The sequence below is a fragment of the Parasteatoda tepidariorum genome, chromosome 3 (genome assembly GCF_982258835.1).
Source record: "Parasteatoda tepidariorum strain Cologne lab strain chromosome 3, Ptep-v5.0, whole genome shotgun sequence".
NCBI classification, from domain to species: domain Eukaryota; kingdom Metazoa; phylum Arthropoda; class Arachnida; order Araneae; family Theridiidae; genus Parasteatoda; species Parasteatoda tepidariorum.
Window position 1 is genome coordinate 86,231,847 of NC_141757.1, and position 18,722 is coordinate 86,250,568.

General features: G+C 27.5%; 2 protein-coding genes and 1 long non-coding RNA gene across 3 annotated transcripts in view; 1 reads left to right on the plus strand and 2 right to left on the minus strand.

The window, feature by feature from the left end:
• LOC107437141 (uncharacterized) overlaps nucleotides 1-18,722 on the plus strand; it is a 134,821-nt gene that overhangs the window by 82,122 nt on the left and 33,977 nt on the right. The gene's annotated exons all lie outside the window — the stretch shown is intronic.
• Nucleotides 1-18,722, minus strand: part of LOC107444403 (uncharacterized) — a 38,249-nt gene that overhangs the window by 13,383 nt on the left and 6,144 nt on the right. The window lies entirely within an intron of this gene.
• Nucleotides 7,579-12,838, minus strand: LOC147813938 (uncharacterized). The gene is made up of 3 exons (XR_015432635.1): nucleotides 12,660-12,838; nucleotides 9,937-10,023; nucleotides 7,579-8,238 (listed from the first exon to the last, which is right to left on the minus strand). It is a non-coding gene; the product is annotated as an uncharacterized LOC147813938 (long non-coding RNA).

The following is an 18,722-nucleotide window of genomic DNA, read 5'->3' on the forward strand; positions in this document are numbered from 1 at the left end:
GAAGGGATTAATTGAATGCTTAATAAAATAAGAGCTTTCTTTGATGATATGTTTTTTAAATTAGTGGTGAAATCGTCTAATAATTATTTTTAAAAACCGTTGCAAGAAAGGTTTGCAAGGGTATTTTTTTTTTCAGACTCATGCGAGTTAATTCAAATCAAATAAATATACTATATGTACTCTCTTTTTCTTTCTTCCGGATTCTAACGAATTAAAGAGTTATGTAATTCTGTTGCGATCGTAATTTTTCTTAGAAAATTATTATTTAGATGATTAGTTCAATATTCATAAAGTACGTTAAGAAGAGGTTTGAAAAAAAAAGTAATCAATATCATGCGTAAATGCTTTGGTTTTTTTCCTTCTTTTTTTAATAATGTGTTACGTTTTCTTTTTTTAAATCATTCATTGCCACTTATTTAATTTAATTACATATAATTTCAAGATAAAAACATATCTCAGTTTTTACATAAGCATGTGAAAATCTAATATTTCATGCAGTCTTTCTGGTGGTTTGTGTTAGAGTGATAAATATTTGTTTCAAAACTATAATGTATGTTTCCGCAACTCTATCTCAGTACTATGACACTTAACAGTGAGTTCATTAACTAATATTATATTCAAATGATCTGTAAATGAAATGAATATACGTATATTGATTATCACTAAATGTCAAGTTTACTACTATGGATTGCAAATTCATTCAATTTATTCTATTCTTTATGTAAGTCAATTTCATGAAATTTTGAGAAATTTTTTGTACTATTTAGAGATAAAAGAATTCTTTGCATGCATTCTGAGATGTATAAAGCAAGATTTTAGAAATGTTTAATTAATTTTTTTTAAGTACTTTGAAAACTCTGGTATTTGATAACTCCTTTAATATTTACGCGATTTCGTTATAAATTTGTTATATAGATAACTATTAATCTAACTAAGTAATAACTATTGTTATTTTAATTAAGTAAAGTTAATAAACTGTATACGATTGGAACAATCATTTGAGCAAAGCACAAAACGGGAATAAATTTAACTATTATAGGTTATATTCTCTAAAGAATAACTACCTCGTTTTTTTCCCACAAAAAATTTACTGAATTAAAAAAAAAAAAATTTTTTTTAAAGAAAATAAGATCAATGCAGAAAAGATTATATAGACAATATATAATTGATTTTATTTTGAACTAATATTTATCTAACAGATAAATTTTATTTAGATATAAAAAAAAAGTTATAAGGATAGAATATCTCTTTCTAAAATTAGATATTCATGTAAATAAACTATTTCAGCTTAAAAATTGGCGTTTAACTTCTAAATTGAGTTAATATAAATGAACATCCGGTTCATAGTGTGAATTTATACATCTTTTGTGCTCAACTTTTATAACATTTGTATTTTTACATTTTTGCAAGACTCTAAGGACTATGGGACTTGTTATTCTTTTCTTCATTAAAAAACTAGCTTGCATTCATACTACAAAGTATACATTTTAAATCTTAAAATCCAATTTCAATATTTGATATATATCGATAAAAAAAAATCGTATTTGTGTGGTCATATTGTGCAAATTATAATTCACAAAAAAATTTCGAAAAATGATTCTTAAACACAGCTCCCTTTTCTTCCTTTAGTTAATGAAAAAAAAATTTAACGTAAAATTTTGAAATCAATGGGCGCCAACACAACCTTTACGTAATTTACCGATTACTTTTTCCAGTTACAATGAGAATATTAATTAAAAATACAGTATAAGCAAATATTTTTATAAAAATGTCCAACACATAAAAACATAAAAAAAAGTGTAAAAACTGCAAAAAAGTATAAAAACTGCAAACATGCATAACACAGTTTTTTTTTTTTTTTTTTCGTTTCACATCAAAAATCATATTTTTTACATCATCAAATTATTGCATTGAAATTTTTTAAACATTTTTTTCAAATCAAATTTTTTTACCAAAAAAAATCAAATTGCTGAAGTATTGACTTTGCTACAACTGCGGAAAATATTCTGTAAACATAAATCGTAGCAGTATGCTATAAAATCACTATAATCGATAAGTAGATAGAGATATTATCGCATAGGAATTCACTACCTAATTTCATTATAAGAACAAGAATTTTTTATACATAACATCCTTCGTTTTTTTTTCTTTTGTTGTGAAAAAATTCGCACTTAGAAATGCTTGTTAACTAGAAAAATGATTGAAACCCTACTCTTAAAATGGAAGCTCAAAATAATAAATTTATAAGCAATGTTTCGAAAAAAAATTGTGTATTGCGAACATTTAGTTAAGCTTTGTGGTGCCCCCTATCCTCTGGTGCCCTACGCACATGCTTAGTTTGTATAATGGTTAATCCGGCCTTGGACGAATCGTAAAGACACGGTTCCCAGTAGAACTCAGAAGTCAAGCATCATTGGCTGTGGTCAGTAAGCGGGTGGGTGACCACCTGACTTCCTCAGGGATGTTTTCCAGACCGTTGCCAATAGTCCATTGTGCAGCTCTAGTGCGACGTAAATAAAGTACCTACCACTAAGCTCTTTGATTGCGATCAATTACTTATTTATTACCAAATATCGCAGCTAAAGTTTCTTTGTTTTATTCTTTTATTTACAAACTTATTATTTACAAGCTTACCATCACCACCGACATCCGATACGATAACCTCATTTTAAGTAGAGTTCATAAGGTCCTTAAGAAGTTAAAAATATGGCAGCAAAACTAAGGAGATGTATTTTATTATGTTTATATTCACCACAGCATTCAATATTTAATTTCAAACGCTTGTAAATTCGTGGTAACGAAATGTGTGGTTTTTCAAAATTTTAAATTTAATGATAACTTTATAATTACGACACAAATGCCACAGTTTTCTGACTTTATTAAGGACATTATAAGTCCTGTCAAAATATTAAAATACAGATGTTTGCTACAAGCATAAAAACTTAATTTTTCTAAATGAAAGTTCAGATTTCCTCAGGGATGTTTTCCAGACCGTTGCCAATAGTCCATTGTGCAGCTCTAGTGCGACGTAAATAAAGTACCTACCACTAAGCTCTTTGATTGCGATCAATTACTTATTTATTACCAAATATCGCAGCTAAAGTTTCTTTGTTTTATTCTTTTATTTACAAACTTATTATTTACAAGCTTACCATCACCACCGACATCCGATACGATAACCTCATTTTAAGTAGAGTTCATAAGGTCCTTAAGAAGTTAAAAATATGGCAGCAAAACTAAGAAGATGTATTTTATTATGTTTATATTCACCACAGCATTCAATATTTAATTTCAAACGCTTGTAAATTCGTGGTAACGAAATGTGTGGTTTTTCAAAATTTTAAATTTAATGATAACTTTATAATTACGACACAAATGCCACAGTTTTCTGACTTTATTAAGGACATTATAAGTCCTGTCAAAATATTAAAATACAGATGTTTGCTACAAGCATAAAAACTTAATTTTTCTAAATGAAAGTTCAGATTTTAAAAAAACAAAAGAGTTTCACATCTTTGAAGAAATTAAAATTCGCCAAAAATTGACGTCTACGCTCTGAGGGCTCTAGTAAATTGCAGAGTAAATTTTACTTGGAGTTTTTCTTTGAATTTTGCAGTTGTAGATTGATTAAAGATTTGCTAATTTTAATTAGAGTTTAACTAATTTTAATTGTTACAGTAGAGAAAATAATGTTCCACTGCTCCGACATTCTAAAAGGAAAATTAGTGGCACTTTATGAAAATGGAAAAATCTATCAGAAATTAGTTAGGTGTTGAATGTATCTTATTATACAGCAAGAAAATGGTATATGAGGTTAATAAATTGTGTTTTTAAGTTGAAAGTTCATGATTGAGAGGCGTATAATTCAATATGAATTCCTTATTACATACGTGTATAAAGTTGTAATCAGCATCTGATTTTATTTTTAAATTTTTTTATACATTGTTGTAAAAAAAAAATTAGTTTCTCAAAACTATTTGCATTATTAACTGTTTAAAAGATCCTTCTTTTTTCAGTAATTTTATGTTAAACTATATTTGAGATTTACTTGTAAAATAAAAGTTCATGGAGCCTAAATCTAATTTGATTTTTAAAACCTTTGATGGATTGTAAAATTTTACTTGTAGTAAAGAATTGATTATTCTGCGCTTATAAATAACCGGATTTATAAATTCTGTTTGTAACTAGAGAATAAACTTAATTAAAAGTAATGAATTGAAGGAGCACTTTACGCACTAGACAAAATATTTCCCCGGATTTGGCCTCCATTCTTGCCAGCCTACTACTACCCTTAACTACTTCCAGCATTTATGTAAACAAATCCCTTTGGTTTTTTTTCTTTTCTGAAATTATTAGAAGATGGCCCCAGAAATAATCAGTGAATAAATAGCTTATCAAAAATATTTAAAAATTAATGCTGTTGGTAGGAAATATTCTTCCTACCGACTTATATAAGATAAAAATGCTTAATAAAATAAATTATCTGAAACTAAATGCGTATGTGGTAGATAACTCTTTTAAGTTTTACTGAGTTGAATTAATAATTTAACTTTTCGATCAATTAGTCAGTGATCCCTCTTAAGCATTTTGAACTAAACAAATATTGTATAACATAAATGAGCTAAATACCACAAAACTTCACATTTTCAAAATTAAAAATTATATAAATTAAAAAAAAAATTCTGCGAAACACGCGTGGACAGTAACTAATTTATTCTGAGATTAAGACGATATATGAGATGTTGAGAAATTTTAAGATATTTAAAAATGTTGACTACATATTAGCATTAATAATTATAAAATATATAGTGAAGAAATCGATACACATATTATTCCAAATCTATGCCTACCTTTGTATATTATTAAAATTGTATAAATTATTGAAAGAACAAACTAAAAAATAAAATTAAAAAGAGCTGATGTATAATTACATTCTATCAGAAACATGCTTTTATAAAACTCAACATTTGTTGAAAAAAATGCTTTTTTTCAATAAAATGTTTTATTTAAATCTCTTTATTAAATTACGAATAAATTTTTAGACGACTGAAAAGGAAACACCCTATTTTATAATTAAAAAAGAAAAGGAATAGCAATCGGTTATTCGCGAAAAAAATGTGAATGAAATTTTGCTCTTTGCGCGCGTAAGTCAAGTTTCTAAGTTAACCACTTTTAAATATTAATCGTCCCATTTAAATACGTCTTCATTGTCACCAAATTATTTTTTTAAAAATAATTAATTAAAATTTTTCTGGGCTGCTACCATATAAAAACTCTTGGAACTTTACATTTTGAAATAGAAAAATAAGTAGATTAATATGGTATTAAAAAAGTTATACCTCATAATTTAAGATTTTTTAACCCGCAATTAAATAAAATAATAAATATTCATTAAAAATTATTTTTTGCATTAAATAATCTTTGGGTAACTGGGTATAAGTGAGTGTGAGAGCAATTAGTTTTAAAAATATGACTAAAACTCAAAAAGTGAAATTCTGTCCAAACTATGGGGACCGTATTTTCCAGATTGCGGCTACCTCCTATGTTTTTAAACTATTACCTTAACGCTAGTTTCGTGTACAAAATGAATAAATTATGAAAATATGACCAAGATTACACTTAATCGTTCTCATTTATCTGCGAACTCGTTTTTCTGCTATATAACCAAAGTTTTTCTGGAAAGTTGGTATATCGCCAACGAAAGACGAAGCACAGCAGTAAGTTGTAATTCTGGGATGCAATAACACAATACCTAGTTTTGTTAGGAGAGCAGTCCAAAGTTTTGAGCAATTAATGTTAATTCTACTTTTTGATTATTTCACCATATCCCCAAAACCTTTATAGGAATTTGAAATATTTTTGCGCTCAGTTATAAAATTCGTTTATCTAAAAAGAATTCTATGCAAAACATAACTTATAATAAATGGTAATTATTTTATTTAATAAGAGTCAAAAAATTGAATAGCAAGGTAGAACTTTCACTAATTGACCGATTTCACTGATTTTTTATTTAAAATTGTTATTTAAAATTGCATTCTCTTAAATGATTGTCATTGTATACAATGCAAAATTTTTCCGACTAATATTAAATAAAAAAACTAATGATTATTTACTAAACGATATATTTTGTGTGGATTTATATTTGAATAACCGAATTTGACAATTGTGAACAAAATTTTTTTTCAATTCGATTAAAAAGTATTCCAGACTTAGTAAAATACACAAAAAGTAAAATTAATATTAAGGGATTCAAGTTTTGGAACTCTCTTCTGTTCAAACTATTAGAACCATATTTCCTTCGTTCCGGCTACCCATAATATCTTGGGGGTCAGAAATCCACACGCGTAAAAAAGTAGATTCACTCAGAGAAAGTGAATTTTTGTGTCTGATTTCGTAAAATATTATTACTGTAAGACTATGTCTTTTTTGTGTTAAAAGGGCATTTATATTCTATTTCTTTACGTTTTGATTAAAAGCATTTAGAGGCCAAATACTGTTTTAGGGGATTCTGGACCTCATTTTAAATCAACTTAAATAGAGTTAAACCGTTTAATTCTCATTATATGAATTATTTGTATTTGCTTAATATTACATGGTTACTGCTACTTTATAACCTGAATTAATAGTGCTTTGTTTTTTTAATCAAGTGGAAAACTGTATTCTTTCTTCTAAGATGTAATTTATCTGTGCTTTTAGCATGACGCTGATCCACCTTAATAGGACCAACAGAACAGAAATTAACAATAATGCCTGCTACGTGCCATGAGGACATATGTTGCCCGAAGTGGTGGGCATTGAAAAAATATTTCCGAGAAGTATTAATCTTCGGAATGTCTCGCACATCCTTAAAAGTCATCTTAAGAACTAACAGTTAAAATTAAGTCAGTCACTTTCAAAAAAAAAATCTTATTATTTTTTTTCTTGTTTGTGTTTGAAATTTTATAAATTAGAATGTTTTTAAAGAATAACAGAATATTATATTTCAAGTTTATACGACTGTATAATATTTTTATGACTGAATTAAATAATAAATTTTATATTATGCCTTTTGAGCTAACAGTTTTAATAACTTTTTAAATCTGTTCTGGCTCTTTCTTATAGTATATTTTGCTTTTTTTGATGTCTCATGTTAATGCATTCTTTTATATATATTTAACGTCGTTGCCGTGAGGAAGGATAAATACTAATACAGGTCTTAGACAGGGAAAGAGGGCACAATATTGAATTTTTAGAGACAGAACAATCATCAAAGTTATACAAAATCCTTGAGCTCCTTAATTAAAATTTTCCCGTAACTCCGGCTTTTCTTCAAGTCAAGTGCTAGCTTCTATTGGTCAATGCTTTCTACTAACATACTTTAGGACGTATTTTCTAAATTTAAGAAGTTTTTAATTAAATGTAGTAGCATTAAATTCTAACTTGAGAATCATTTAAACTGAAACAGTTGTAGTGATATAGTAGAAATGATAAATAAATGAATTGCTTGTATATAAAGTTAATTAAATACCTAGAATAGATATTCTATAAAATAGTGTATTTCTCTTAATATGTATCTTCAAGAAATGATAAATAAATGAGTTACTTTTTCTTTTGATAATCTTTATTTTAACCTTTTTATTTATTTATTTTTTAAGCATAGCTGCCAACACTGATAGGAAAAAATCCAGTAGATGTTTACTCAGAATTTTGAATAGTAATAGGCATTTAATTCATCAAAGATAGTTAAAATATTTTTTTAATTAAATTAAAAAGAGAGTTCTGAATAAAAATAACCTGAACATTTTTGAACAAAAAAAAATGTTGAACTATTTTTTATAAATGAGGATTGCATCATTATGAATTATTAATACTTATTTAAATATTCAAGCAATAATCTGCACAAAAATTCTATTTCAATAAGGATTTTTTTTAGGAAATTTCCTCAATATTAAGGAATTTTCTAAAATGTACAAAAACCAGGAGAAATTTTAATGAAACCAGTAAACCAGGAGAAACTGGCCTAATCCAGTAGAGTTGGCAGCTATGTTTAAGTGGTAATTAAGAGATAAGCATATGTATAAAGTACAAAATAGGAAGAAAAAAATTTATAAATTTGGATCTGAGTATTGGTAGCCAGCTTGACTCTATGAAGGTGCTTGCTGGTGCCATCATATAAGGTCTATGCCCACTACTAGTGGCAACATCCTGAGGAAAGGAGCAGCTAAAAGTCTTCTTTATAACTATCGTCTGGTTAACCAGCTGTAAAATAGAAGCATTTTTCTTGATAAAAAAAAAATAGAAATCATGTTACCTTAAAATTCTGCAGTGGGTCAGAATTTAATCTAAGACTTCAATTATATTAATATCTGAAAACCATGCCAAACAATAAAGAGCATAATTATTTTTTATGAATTTAAAAAATATACAATTATATTTATTACATATTGCAAAATCAATGACTGAAATGTTATCATGTTATGGCACAAAGATATTCTTCAAAGTAAATGAAAATCTGCATAAACCATTGTAGAAACATAGTCCTGGTAAACATATCTCACAGAAAAGCTTTAAGCAGACAATGCTGTGAGACTATTCCCCGGGACAAATATGGATCATCAGTAGAAGAACAAGCTGCAATCTGAATACTAATTAAATTTTTAGATTAAAAACAAACTATATTAAATAAGTAAAGAATAATTCCATATATAATCCAGGCAAAAGCTAGAAGAGAACAAGTTGCTTCTAATAAGTATTGCAATTAAGATACCTTGTAAAGATTTCAATCAATGGTTAAGCATATAACTAAAAGCACAGCTTTTTAAATTGTAAATCTATAAAGGATTGCATACATTACCTTGAATCAACTTGAGTAACAGAGTGACATTCAACACAAAAGTATACATTTTAAGATATTTTTAATTACTGGAAAAGTGTTAAGCATGCACACATGCAATTACATATATATATATTAAAAAAAAAAAAAACATTCACAGGCTCACTCATGTTGACGCAGTCAACGGAACATTGGAGCACACATCCACAATTAGACAATCTCTCTAGTGCTTTGCTAGTTGACCAAGCCCCCATTATTAACAATAAAAAATTGGCCCACTTCCTCCATATATGTCTAACTTGTCATGAGGTTGAACTAATTCTCTCAATTCAATCTTTTAGCATTCAGATGTATTACAGTTATTATGGGTTTTAGTCAATGAGAGTTAAATTGCTAAAATTAAATAAATTATTGTTATGACAGGTTTGTTGCTCGGTTTCAGACTTTCAATTCTTTTGCTGGTTTCCAATTTAGTCAGGTTACTTACGTCTAAAAGAGAGGGGTAGTGTCTGTTTAACCTTATTTCATATTTCTATTGCAGAACCCATCAGAGTTTAGACATAAATACTAACAGCATTAAGAAAAAGGCAACCATAGGACATAACATCACAACATTTAATAGTTACTCATAGCACAGATTTTTAAAAAAAAATTATTTTCTTTACATATGACATAAACGACCTTACAGCCAACTGCTTGGTTGGCGGGTGCACTGCCTACCAAAGAGACTAGTTGTAGAAATGTGGTGGGCAATAATTTTTTACAAGAGATTAACAGCAGAACAACAATTTTGCGCTTTGTATAAACAACTGAAGTTAATCTTTGCCTGGTCCTGTGAGTGTGCCATTTACATAGCAAATGTGAAATTGTATTGAATGAAATAGCTGTAACTTTATCATTAGTCATTATACAATTACTACGCCTGGAATTTTAGATTCAAGAGAAAGAAATAATGGTTTCTACATCTAAACTGCTAGTAATAAACTGTGCTACTGGATAACTATGCCCAAACTATGTAACTGTAGTTTATTTGAAAACATGATAAATATTTGTGTTATGAATTATGCTAATACTACTAAATCAGCAAGTAAAATTTAAATAGAATCAAATATTAAAAAACAAACCTCATATTTCTTTTAGACTGTCTCTTATACCACACAACTTGCAAACTTAATTCTGGTTTTTCCGATCAGACAGTAACAGACTGATGGCTGAAATAAGAAATTTTTAAAAAAATAACATAAACAACTAACTTTCTGATACAAGAACTATGTTAACCTTAAAGGGGAAAATACAAATCTTTAAAAAATAACCACAGCATCAAACCAATATTAACAAAAATATGGTTTAATAATAAAAGTTTATAAACTTTTCATTGCTTTTTTTTTCTGTTTTCTTCTTTAGCCCATATGTCATTTAGGGAGAAAAAAGAGACCTTACATTACTTTGAAAGTTTTATAAGTAAAAATCAACCATGTTGAATACTTATGCATGATAATTCATTTATTAAGAGGTAAGATTTAAATACTTTTAAAATCTTTCACCATTTTTAGAGATTGAATGCTAAAATAATAAATTTCTAAAATTGATAAAGCAAATAGAATAAATAATTTTTAAAATAATTAAAATAAAAAATATATTAATAAATTTATTGTTTAATAATAATAGAGGAAGATAATAACCAGCAAAACATTGACTTTTTCTTAACCTACATTTGATTAAAGACAAATACTGATAAACATTAAAAGATATTTATTTTGACTTTTATTATTTTATTAAAATTTTAATTTGCAAACAGAATACTACAACAATATAGTTGAAGAAAAAAAACTAAAACACTTAAAATGCCACAGTTAATATACAATTAGTTGAATAATCAAAATAAAAAACATTATACTAGTAGCAATAGTACTAACTACTGATACTAACTGAAATACTCGTATTGGCTCCTCTTAATCTGTCTGTCATTTAAGCTAAAAAAAGAATAAAATTAGATGAATCTCTGTGCAATAGACAAATTTTTATTACAGTAATCTCTCTACTTAGTTTTGTATAATGTTACTTTGTATATACCAAATATATTTAAAGTGAAAGAGTATTTATAATTCAGGGGCAATGTTCTTAGCGATCTTCCCTCTGTCCCTCAGGGGCAGAACCACAACCGTTGTGAGAATTAGTACTTAAATTAACTCATAACATTCTATTGCCTCTAAACATTTTTCTCCATTGTGTAAAGTAGTACAAAGAAGAATATCAGGGAAAAAAACACTTTCTACTGAATATTTTTCCTTACAGCATCAAAGTGCTAAGTCTGATGCAGTTCTTTGACTACTCTCTCTTGTTTGAATGGGCTGAGTTGTGGTGATCAGGCTTAAATGTCAAGACAAGAGTACAATGTTTTCATGAATCTAGTTAACATATATATAAGTAAACATAAAGTCGTGTATACATACACTTTCTTTTTAGCAACTTTGTCATACATTCTTCACAGACTGAATATTGCCCTGTCAGTTTTAATGAATGCCATCTTTGCTAATATATTCATCTGCGACAACATCAATATCTCAATAAGGTTAAACATTTAAGAAAACAGTTAAATATGTCACCATGGAATCCCTTAGTAAAAAGAGTAAAGGGGACAGAAGTACAGAAGAAATAAGCAAGGTTTGGTTTACATAGTAGTTTTTGACTTAAACATTAACTGTAAAAAATCTTGGAATTTTGAGAAAATAAAAATTATAGATAGAAAAAAATATAAATAGTTTGTAGTAAATGAAAAATTTAATTTCAAATTAAAATCTAAATAAGTTAATTTAAATTGTTATTAATTTGTTAATATGAATTATATTCTAAAGAAATATAATAATTTTATATGCATTTGAAATAAAAATTAAATTATGTGTACAAATTGTTTTGCACATAAATGTGATACATATAGAATAAAATTTCTTGATTATAGTATGCATGCTCATAATTTATGTAATAGTTTAGACAATCTAAAAGAATAATAAGAGCAGTAATTGTGAACGAAAATGATAAATATTATCTAAAATTCAAAATAAGAATTTTTCTGTTTCTTTACAGATTCATATTTAGAATTTCTTTTTAACATAAGTTTATAATAAAATTGAAACAAAACTATTTTGAATATGATTTAAGAACTCTCCCCTGTTATGAAGAAAATTCAATACAAAAGCTTCCTATCAAAATAAAATTTAATTAATATATTTTCTAGAAAAAAAATCTCTTTGTATTATGTCTCTGAAATAAACGTAAATCAACTCATTTAAATTTAAGAAATTTCATTACTAAACTGCGTTGCTAATTTTAGACAATCTAACTAAAGATTTCTGGAAACATGGAAAAACTTTGATAAATGAAAATTTTTTCTTTTGGTTTATGATTTTCAAAAATACATAAATTTTACACATAAAGGAAAACAAACTATGTAATTTAAATTCTAAATCTTTGCATTTTCAGGAAATTTAGTATGATCTCTTAATATTAACAAAATCTCATGATTTTTTAAAATATAATGCTTTTAAAACATACACTTATATTATAAATCTTTAATTAATAAGAATTACCTGTAAATAAAATTTTCATGATGACAAAATATAAAATCCAGCTCAATCAAATCTAGAAAATGGCTTTGAAAAATAATTTTGTTTATGATATGACAGGAAACTATAGATGCAAAATAACTGATTTCAGTAGTTGCAATATATGGGTAGCAAGTAAAAATATCCAAGGCATTTTGAATTAATTGAGCAAATGGTGCAGCTCTTAGCATTCGAAAGAACATTGGAGATAATATAGTAAATTTACAATTAAAAATATGACTTACCTAGCGAATTCGTTTCATTGCTTAATCATTCCGAGTACGTCCAGCTCAAACATTTTCGCCATTTTCAATCACGTTCAAAAAGCGGGCATCCAAGCAGTTGGCGATAGATTTCGTTTGGCAATCACCCATTTCAGCTGATCGCCAAAGTTTAGGGTTATAAGAGGGCGGTCAGCCAAGACAGTGCGTTTGTAATGTGGCAATCTTTTTCGAAAATATTTTAAATAATTCTTTAAAAATTTCACGTTCATGTAATAAGTTCATTTGAATTCGCAGCTCGCTTTATAGATTTCGTTTCATGTTTTATTCTGTTTCTTCTTTATACTTAATTTTCTGATTTCGCTTGATATTTTTACTTATTGTGTTCCATTATGTTTGTAATTTTTTTGTAAAATTTTTTTGAGTGCTTCTCAAACTATTGCATTGATATATTTTACTTTGGCTATATTGATACAATAATAGAAAGTACTATTTTTTTGCTGATATAATCGTGTAAGCTGATGAAAAGATTATATCTTTTATTTTCCGGATATTTTTAGAATTTTTTTTCCGGTTTCTTGCTGTTTTATTTTTTATTATTATTTTTCTTCCCCTCTTTTTTATTGTTCCGTAATTTTTCCCAAGTTTTTTCTACATTTTGAACTTATTTACTTATTTTATGAGTTCTATTTACTTGCAGCTTATGCGCAATAAATAAAACTTATTATTTTTCGTAATTTTCTTCGTGTTTTTTTTTGTTTTTATTTATTATTATTATATATATATATATATATATATATATATATATATATATATATATATATATATATATATATATATATATATATATATATATATATATATATATATATATATATATATATATATATATATGTATATATATATATATATATATATATCAAAATGCTTTTAAAATGCCTTATAACATTTATTAAGTTTTACAATTTTATCGAAAATAAATACCGTGATTTCTATAAAATTTTGCGATTATGCATCAGAATAGCTATCTTTTTTCAGGTCCACCTTTGCTTGATCACTTTTTTTTCCTTTCCTAAGAAACTCGAAGTGCGGGGCAAAAGCATTTCACCCTACAACTCTTCATAAATTTATGATAACTTATGAAAATTTGGTTTTAATTCAAAACTGTCATACAAATTACATTAAAACAGCTTTACAAAAATAAATAATGTCAGATAAAAATTCAAAGATTCTATAATCTTGGAGAATCAAAAATAATTTATTAATTTATTTAAATTTCCCTTTTAAAGGAGATTTAAAAAAAAAAAAAAAAGCCCAGAAAGCAACGTGAAAAATTCTTTTGGTTGCTTAGCAACGAGAAGCACTATCTTTTCCCATCTTGTCATTCATTCAGTTTCTTTATGGTTGTTATAAATTATTTCCCCTTCTATGGCGAGGTAATTTGGCATATTTTTAAACCATCGCCAGATATATAAATCCCTATTGCGACCTAATTTACAACCCATTTTTTTCGAAATTTTGTCTACCCCCCCTATTTTAAGGGTCAGGATTCCAAATATGTAAAAAAAAATACATGTTTATTCAGAGAAAGTACGTTTTTGTGTCTGATTTCGTAACTTAATTAATAGTTAGCACTAATTAATTAGCATATTTGAGGTCACCCCCGGGAACCATTAAGATTGACACTTAGATCGTGAAAATCCGATCATTAGAACAAAAGTTATTCAGGGTGATATCTTTTTTTTTTTTGCGGACTGTACATGGTGAAAAAATCAAAACATTAGCTAAATAAGAAACATATTATCAAAATAAATTATTAAATATTGCTTCACTAATATTCTGCATTTTAAAGCGTGAAAATGCAATGCATAAATAAACGCGAAATATAAAAAAATTCAATGCATTCAATACAAACACTTAAACGTTTTTTAGACGTTTAGGTAGCTCCCAGTAGAAAAATATCAATTCAACAGTGGCCTTTTAAAGCATTCTCACTTCAATTAATTAATTAATTCCTAATTGGGTATAATATAGCCTACGTCACAGGTTGTGTTGTTCCTACTAAATTTAACCCATGAACGGCATTTTCTGCGAGCCTAACTTCAAGCCACAAATAAACAAACGAAGTGTTCGATCGTTTAAATAGCTGCTCGCCAGATTTTATTGCATTATGAAGAAAAGTTAATAAAACTAAATACAACTAAATAAACAACAACAACTAAAACAAATAACAACAACTACTAATAACAATAACTAAATAAACAACAACTAAATTCCATTCGTTTAGCATTGCGTAATATGTTGTTCCTACTAAATCGAAGTAGTTGTGTTTTTTTCATATTATACCCAATTGAGTTTAAATTAAATATTGTCATATTTTTAGTGCATGAATCTGAATTGAACAACCTGATAATGCTCACTCTGGTTATTGTTATCTGGTTGCTCACTACGTGCTCTTGCGCGCCGAATCCAATCCATTAAAAATTAAAACTGTTGCCAGCGCGAGAAAAGAAATATCATCGGTTTTATTGATACATACATACATACGTACGTATTAGCGTTTTATATAATACTAGGAGGCTTCGCCCTCTGCTCGCTGGTGCTCGCCAACCCCCGGAACTGCTTTCGCAGTTCATTTCGGATTGCTTCGCAATCCGATGCTCGCTTTACTCGCTCATTGGATACGTTCTTAACGTCTAGCTTTTGTATACTTTTTTGAACACTGAAGTTCCGAAAACTTTTCACTGTAGAAAATTCTAAACCTGTACATTTCAATATTAATTTGAAATTGCAAACAGTTCACATATTTTTCTTAATCACACTATTCTAAATTTCAGTTGTTGAGAAAAGTAACTGTTGTAAGTTGTGTTTTAAAGTCTTTCCCACAAAAGGGCTAAAACCATGTGTTGTAAAACAATATGAGATAGTAGTCTGCCACTGAGCGCCGGATGTAAAGCATCGGCTTCGCTAAAGATCATTTTGTATTTTTAATTCTCTGAATGGCTCCACCCTAATATGGAATTTGTAAAATAAATGTATATATTTTTGATTGTTGATGAAGCCCATCATTTTGCGTTTTCATCAGTGTTCAGAAGCAGAACAACTATAAGTTCTTTATTTTATCACAAAAATATAAAATGTATAAAAAACAAAGAGTAAGAAAATGAGTATAGTCATAGAAAAAGTTAAAATTATAACATAGTATTTATCAGTTAAAATAAAACTTTTTGTTTAAGTCATTGTTAACAATTCGCGATCGCAACGCTCGAGTACGCCGTCTAGCGGGAGCCTGTAAATATCGGACATTAATTTATCACGTTTTCATTTAGTTCCATCAAAGTCATTGACTGAATCAGACGCCATTTTTTAGCAGCAAATAAGAAACAAAATTTCCCTAAGGAAAAGGCCGAAGAACTTGAAAAAAATCTCCAGAATATTAGTAAATCTTTCAGGAACAGAACACGCCAAACATTTGAAGAAAAATTCCTCAATAATTTTTAATTTCTATTATCAACAAACTTGCAACTGATGACTTCCGATTTCGGATACTGTTACAGATGTGTGTATTAAGGTAAAATGCATTTCTTCTGTCTTCAATTCATTACGAATTAAAGTGAAATCAACATTGCTTTCGTCATTCCAGTGAATAAATATGAATTCAGAACATACAGAATTGTAATAGTTATAGCATATTCTTCTTCGTTATAGAATATTATATATTTCTGTATCCATATAATTCGGAAAACAACAATAAAAAATTATCCAGGTTACTTGAAATAGTGCCATTTGTGCTGATTCTTAATTAATTTAAATCGTTTTCTTGGTAAGTTTTTTTTAATTTTGAAAGAATAAGTTCAACTAGAATTCAGCTATTCTGTTTTTAGCTACATATTCAAATTCATATCAATTATAAAATTTTGCTGTGTAGTATGTTATCTAAAAGTAATGAAGGTATAAACTATGTATCTATTATTTGAGAATAAAGTTTTCAAATAAGGAACTTATCATTTTGGAATTCTCCGGGAATCATAAATCAGGTAAGTGCAATGATTTTTACAATAAAAAATTTGCTTGTAAATATTTTTTTTTCATTTGATGATGGTTCTCTACAGAATGGTTTTTTACGTCTGATTAAGAACTATAAGAATAATAAAAAAAGAAACAATATGAAAGTTTTTATTTCAATGTTAATAATTCTTAAAATCGTTTTTTTTATCCTAAGAATTCTTTATTTTCCGTTTTTTAGTTTATAATTTTTTGATAAAAATTGTTCTCAAAATACTTTTGAAAAATTAAATGGTATAACATTATGTGTTTATGTATACTTCTTGTATATTCCAATGTTTGAAATAATATGATTCAGAAAAGTATGGAATAAAAATTCGGTACTTACGACGTATTAACGCCACCGCCGCTACAGATTTGGCGGTTTTTAAGTGCCGCCAATCTACACTTAAAATTTTTGCGACAGTTCATAAAATAAAACACTTTATTTGAAATCAAAATAGTTAATTGGATTTCGGTGGAAAATGAGCCGATATAGAGTTTAGCATAGATTCAAAACAATCATATCGCCATATGAACTCTGATGAATAAGATTCCAAATGAAATAACATTTCCAAAACGTACGTTTGCCAAGATAAAGTTTTATGTTGTGGGAATTGGTACATTTTCATTTTTTCGGTAAAATATTTCCCTCCTGAAAAAATAAAATTGCATCTTGTTTTGTTTTTGGCAAATCCCAAAGACGAATATTCGTAGCACTAAAAATGGCGACAAAAAAGAATTGTTTTTTTTTTTTTTGTTTTTTGTTTCGTCAGCATTCTTTATTTTACGTTTCTTAGTTTCTAAATAATGATTTTTATTGAAACTTGAAATTTTTTGATAAAAATTGTTGTCACAAAACGTTGTTTACAAAATTAAATTGCATAAAATTATGAGGCTTATGTATACTTTTTGTTCATTTTAATTTTTGAACTAATATGATTCTTAAAACTATAGAATGTAAAGTTTAAATGGGCCTTTCATGTTATATCATTAAATTTAGTAATACTATTTCTCGGGCATTAGGTTTTAACTCTTTTAAGAATATACATATTTTTTTCTGTTAATGTACAAATATTTTTCCGATGTGTTTTGGATATTCCTTCTCTAATAAAAAGAGATACCATTTTGTTTTCGGTTGTACAAGAAAGAAGATCAAGCATTTTTCTTTTTTAAATTTAATAAGCCACATTAAAGAAGGAACGTTGCAATGCTACACGCTACATTAACGACGTCTCCAGAGTAACTGAATGACGGTTCATATGGAAATCGCAGGTAAGCGTCTCATACAACAACGCCCCCTATAGTTCGTTGCGATCGCGAATAACAGAAGTCCCACTGATGCTACTTTAAGTTGAGTATTTAGTATTATTATTTTCCCATTAATCATGAAGTCAAAATTATTTGACGGCACGTCTGTGATTTCATTAAACAATTTTTTAGAAAAAAATGGCACGTTGGTGAATAAAGGTTCGCCACCCCTGGTATAAATGATATTGAGCACATATACAGAAAAGATGTAAAACATCGATCAAAGTGGACATAGCAGATAATATCGACGTGTTCTTATCCTAATATGCTTTTCTAATTTTCTATCAGATGAAAAAAAAACAACAAAAAAACTGAAGTATTATTAATTAATTTATTAAAATTTTAACTGCAAATCACAAGATGCAATGCTAAGCAAGCTATCGGTGATGTAGATTGTTTAATTGCATCTGAAGTAATTAAAATAGTAGGGTAAACTAATCAGAGAAGGAACACTTAAAATTATCTTGCCTTTAAAAAAATCATAAAAATTTCAAAATTTGTAATTTTAGCTAAATGGCAGTGCCAATATATTTGTTATTAAATACAGAATCATGTAAAAAAAATTGGAGAACTTACATAATATTGTTTTAAGCTTTTGGTGATTCAAATAATAAGTAGTAAGATGACCAAGTGAAGGAACAGCTCTTATCAGTGAATGAACAATAAATTTTCCAGTGAAAGAACACTTAAGTTTGAGAATTTTTTATGCTGTTTAGGAATTCATAGGCCATA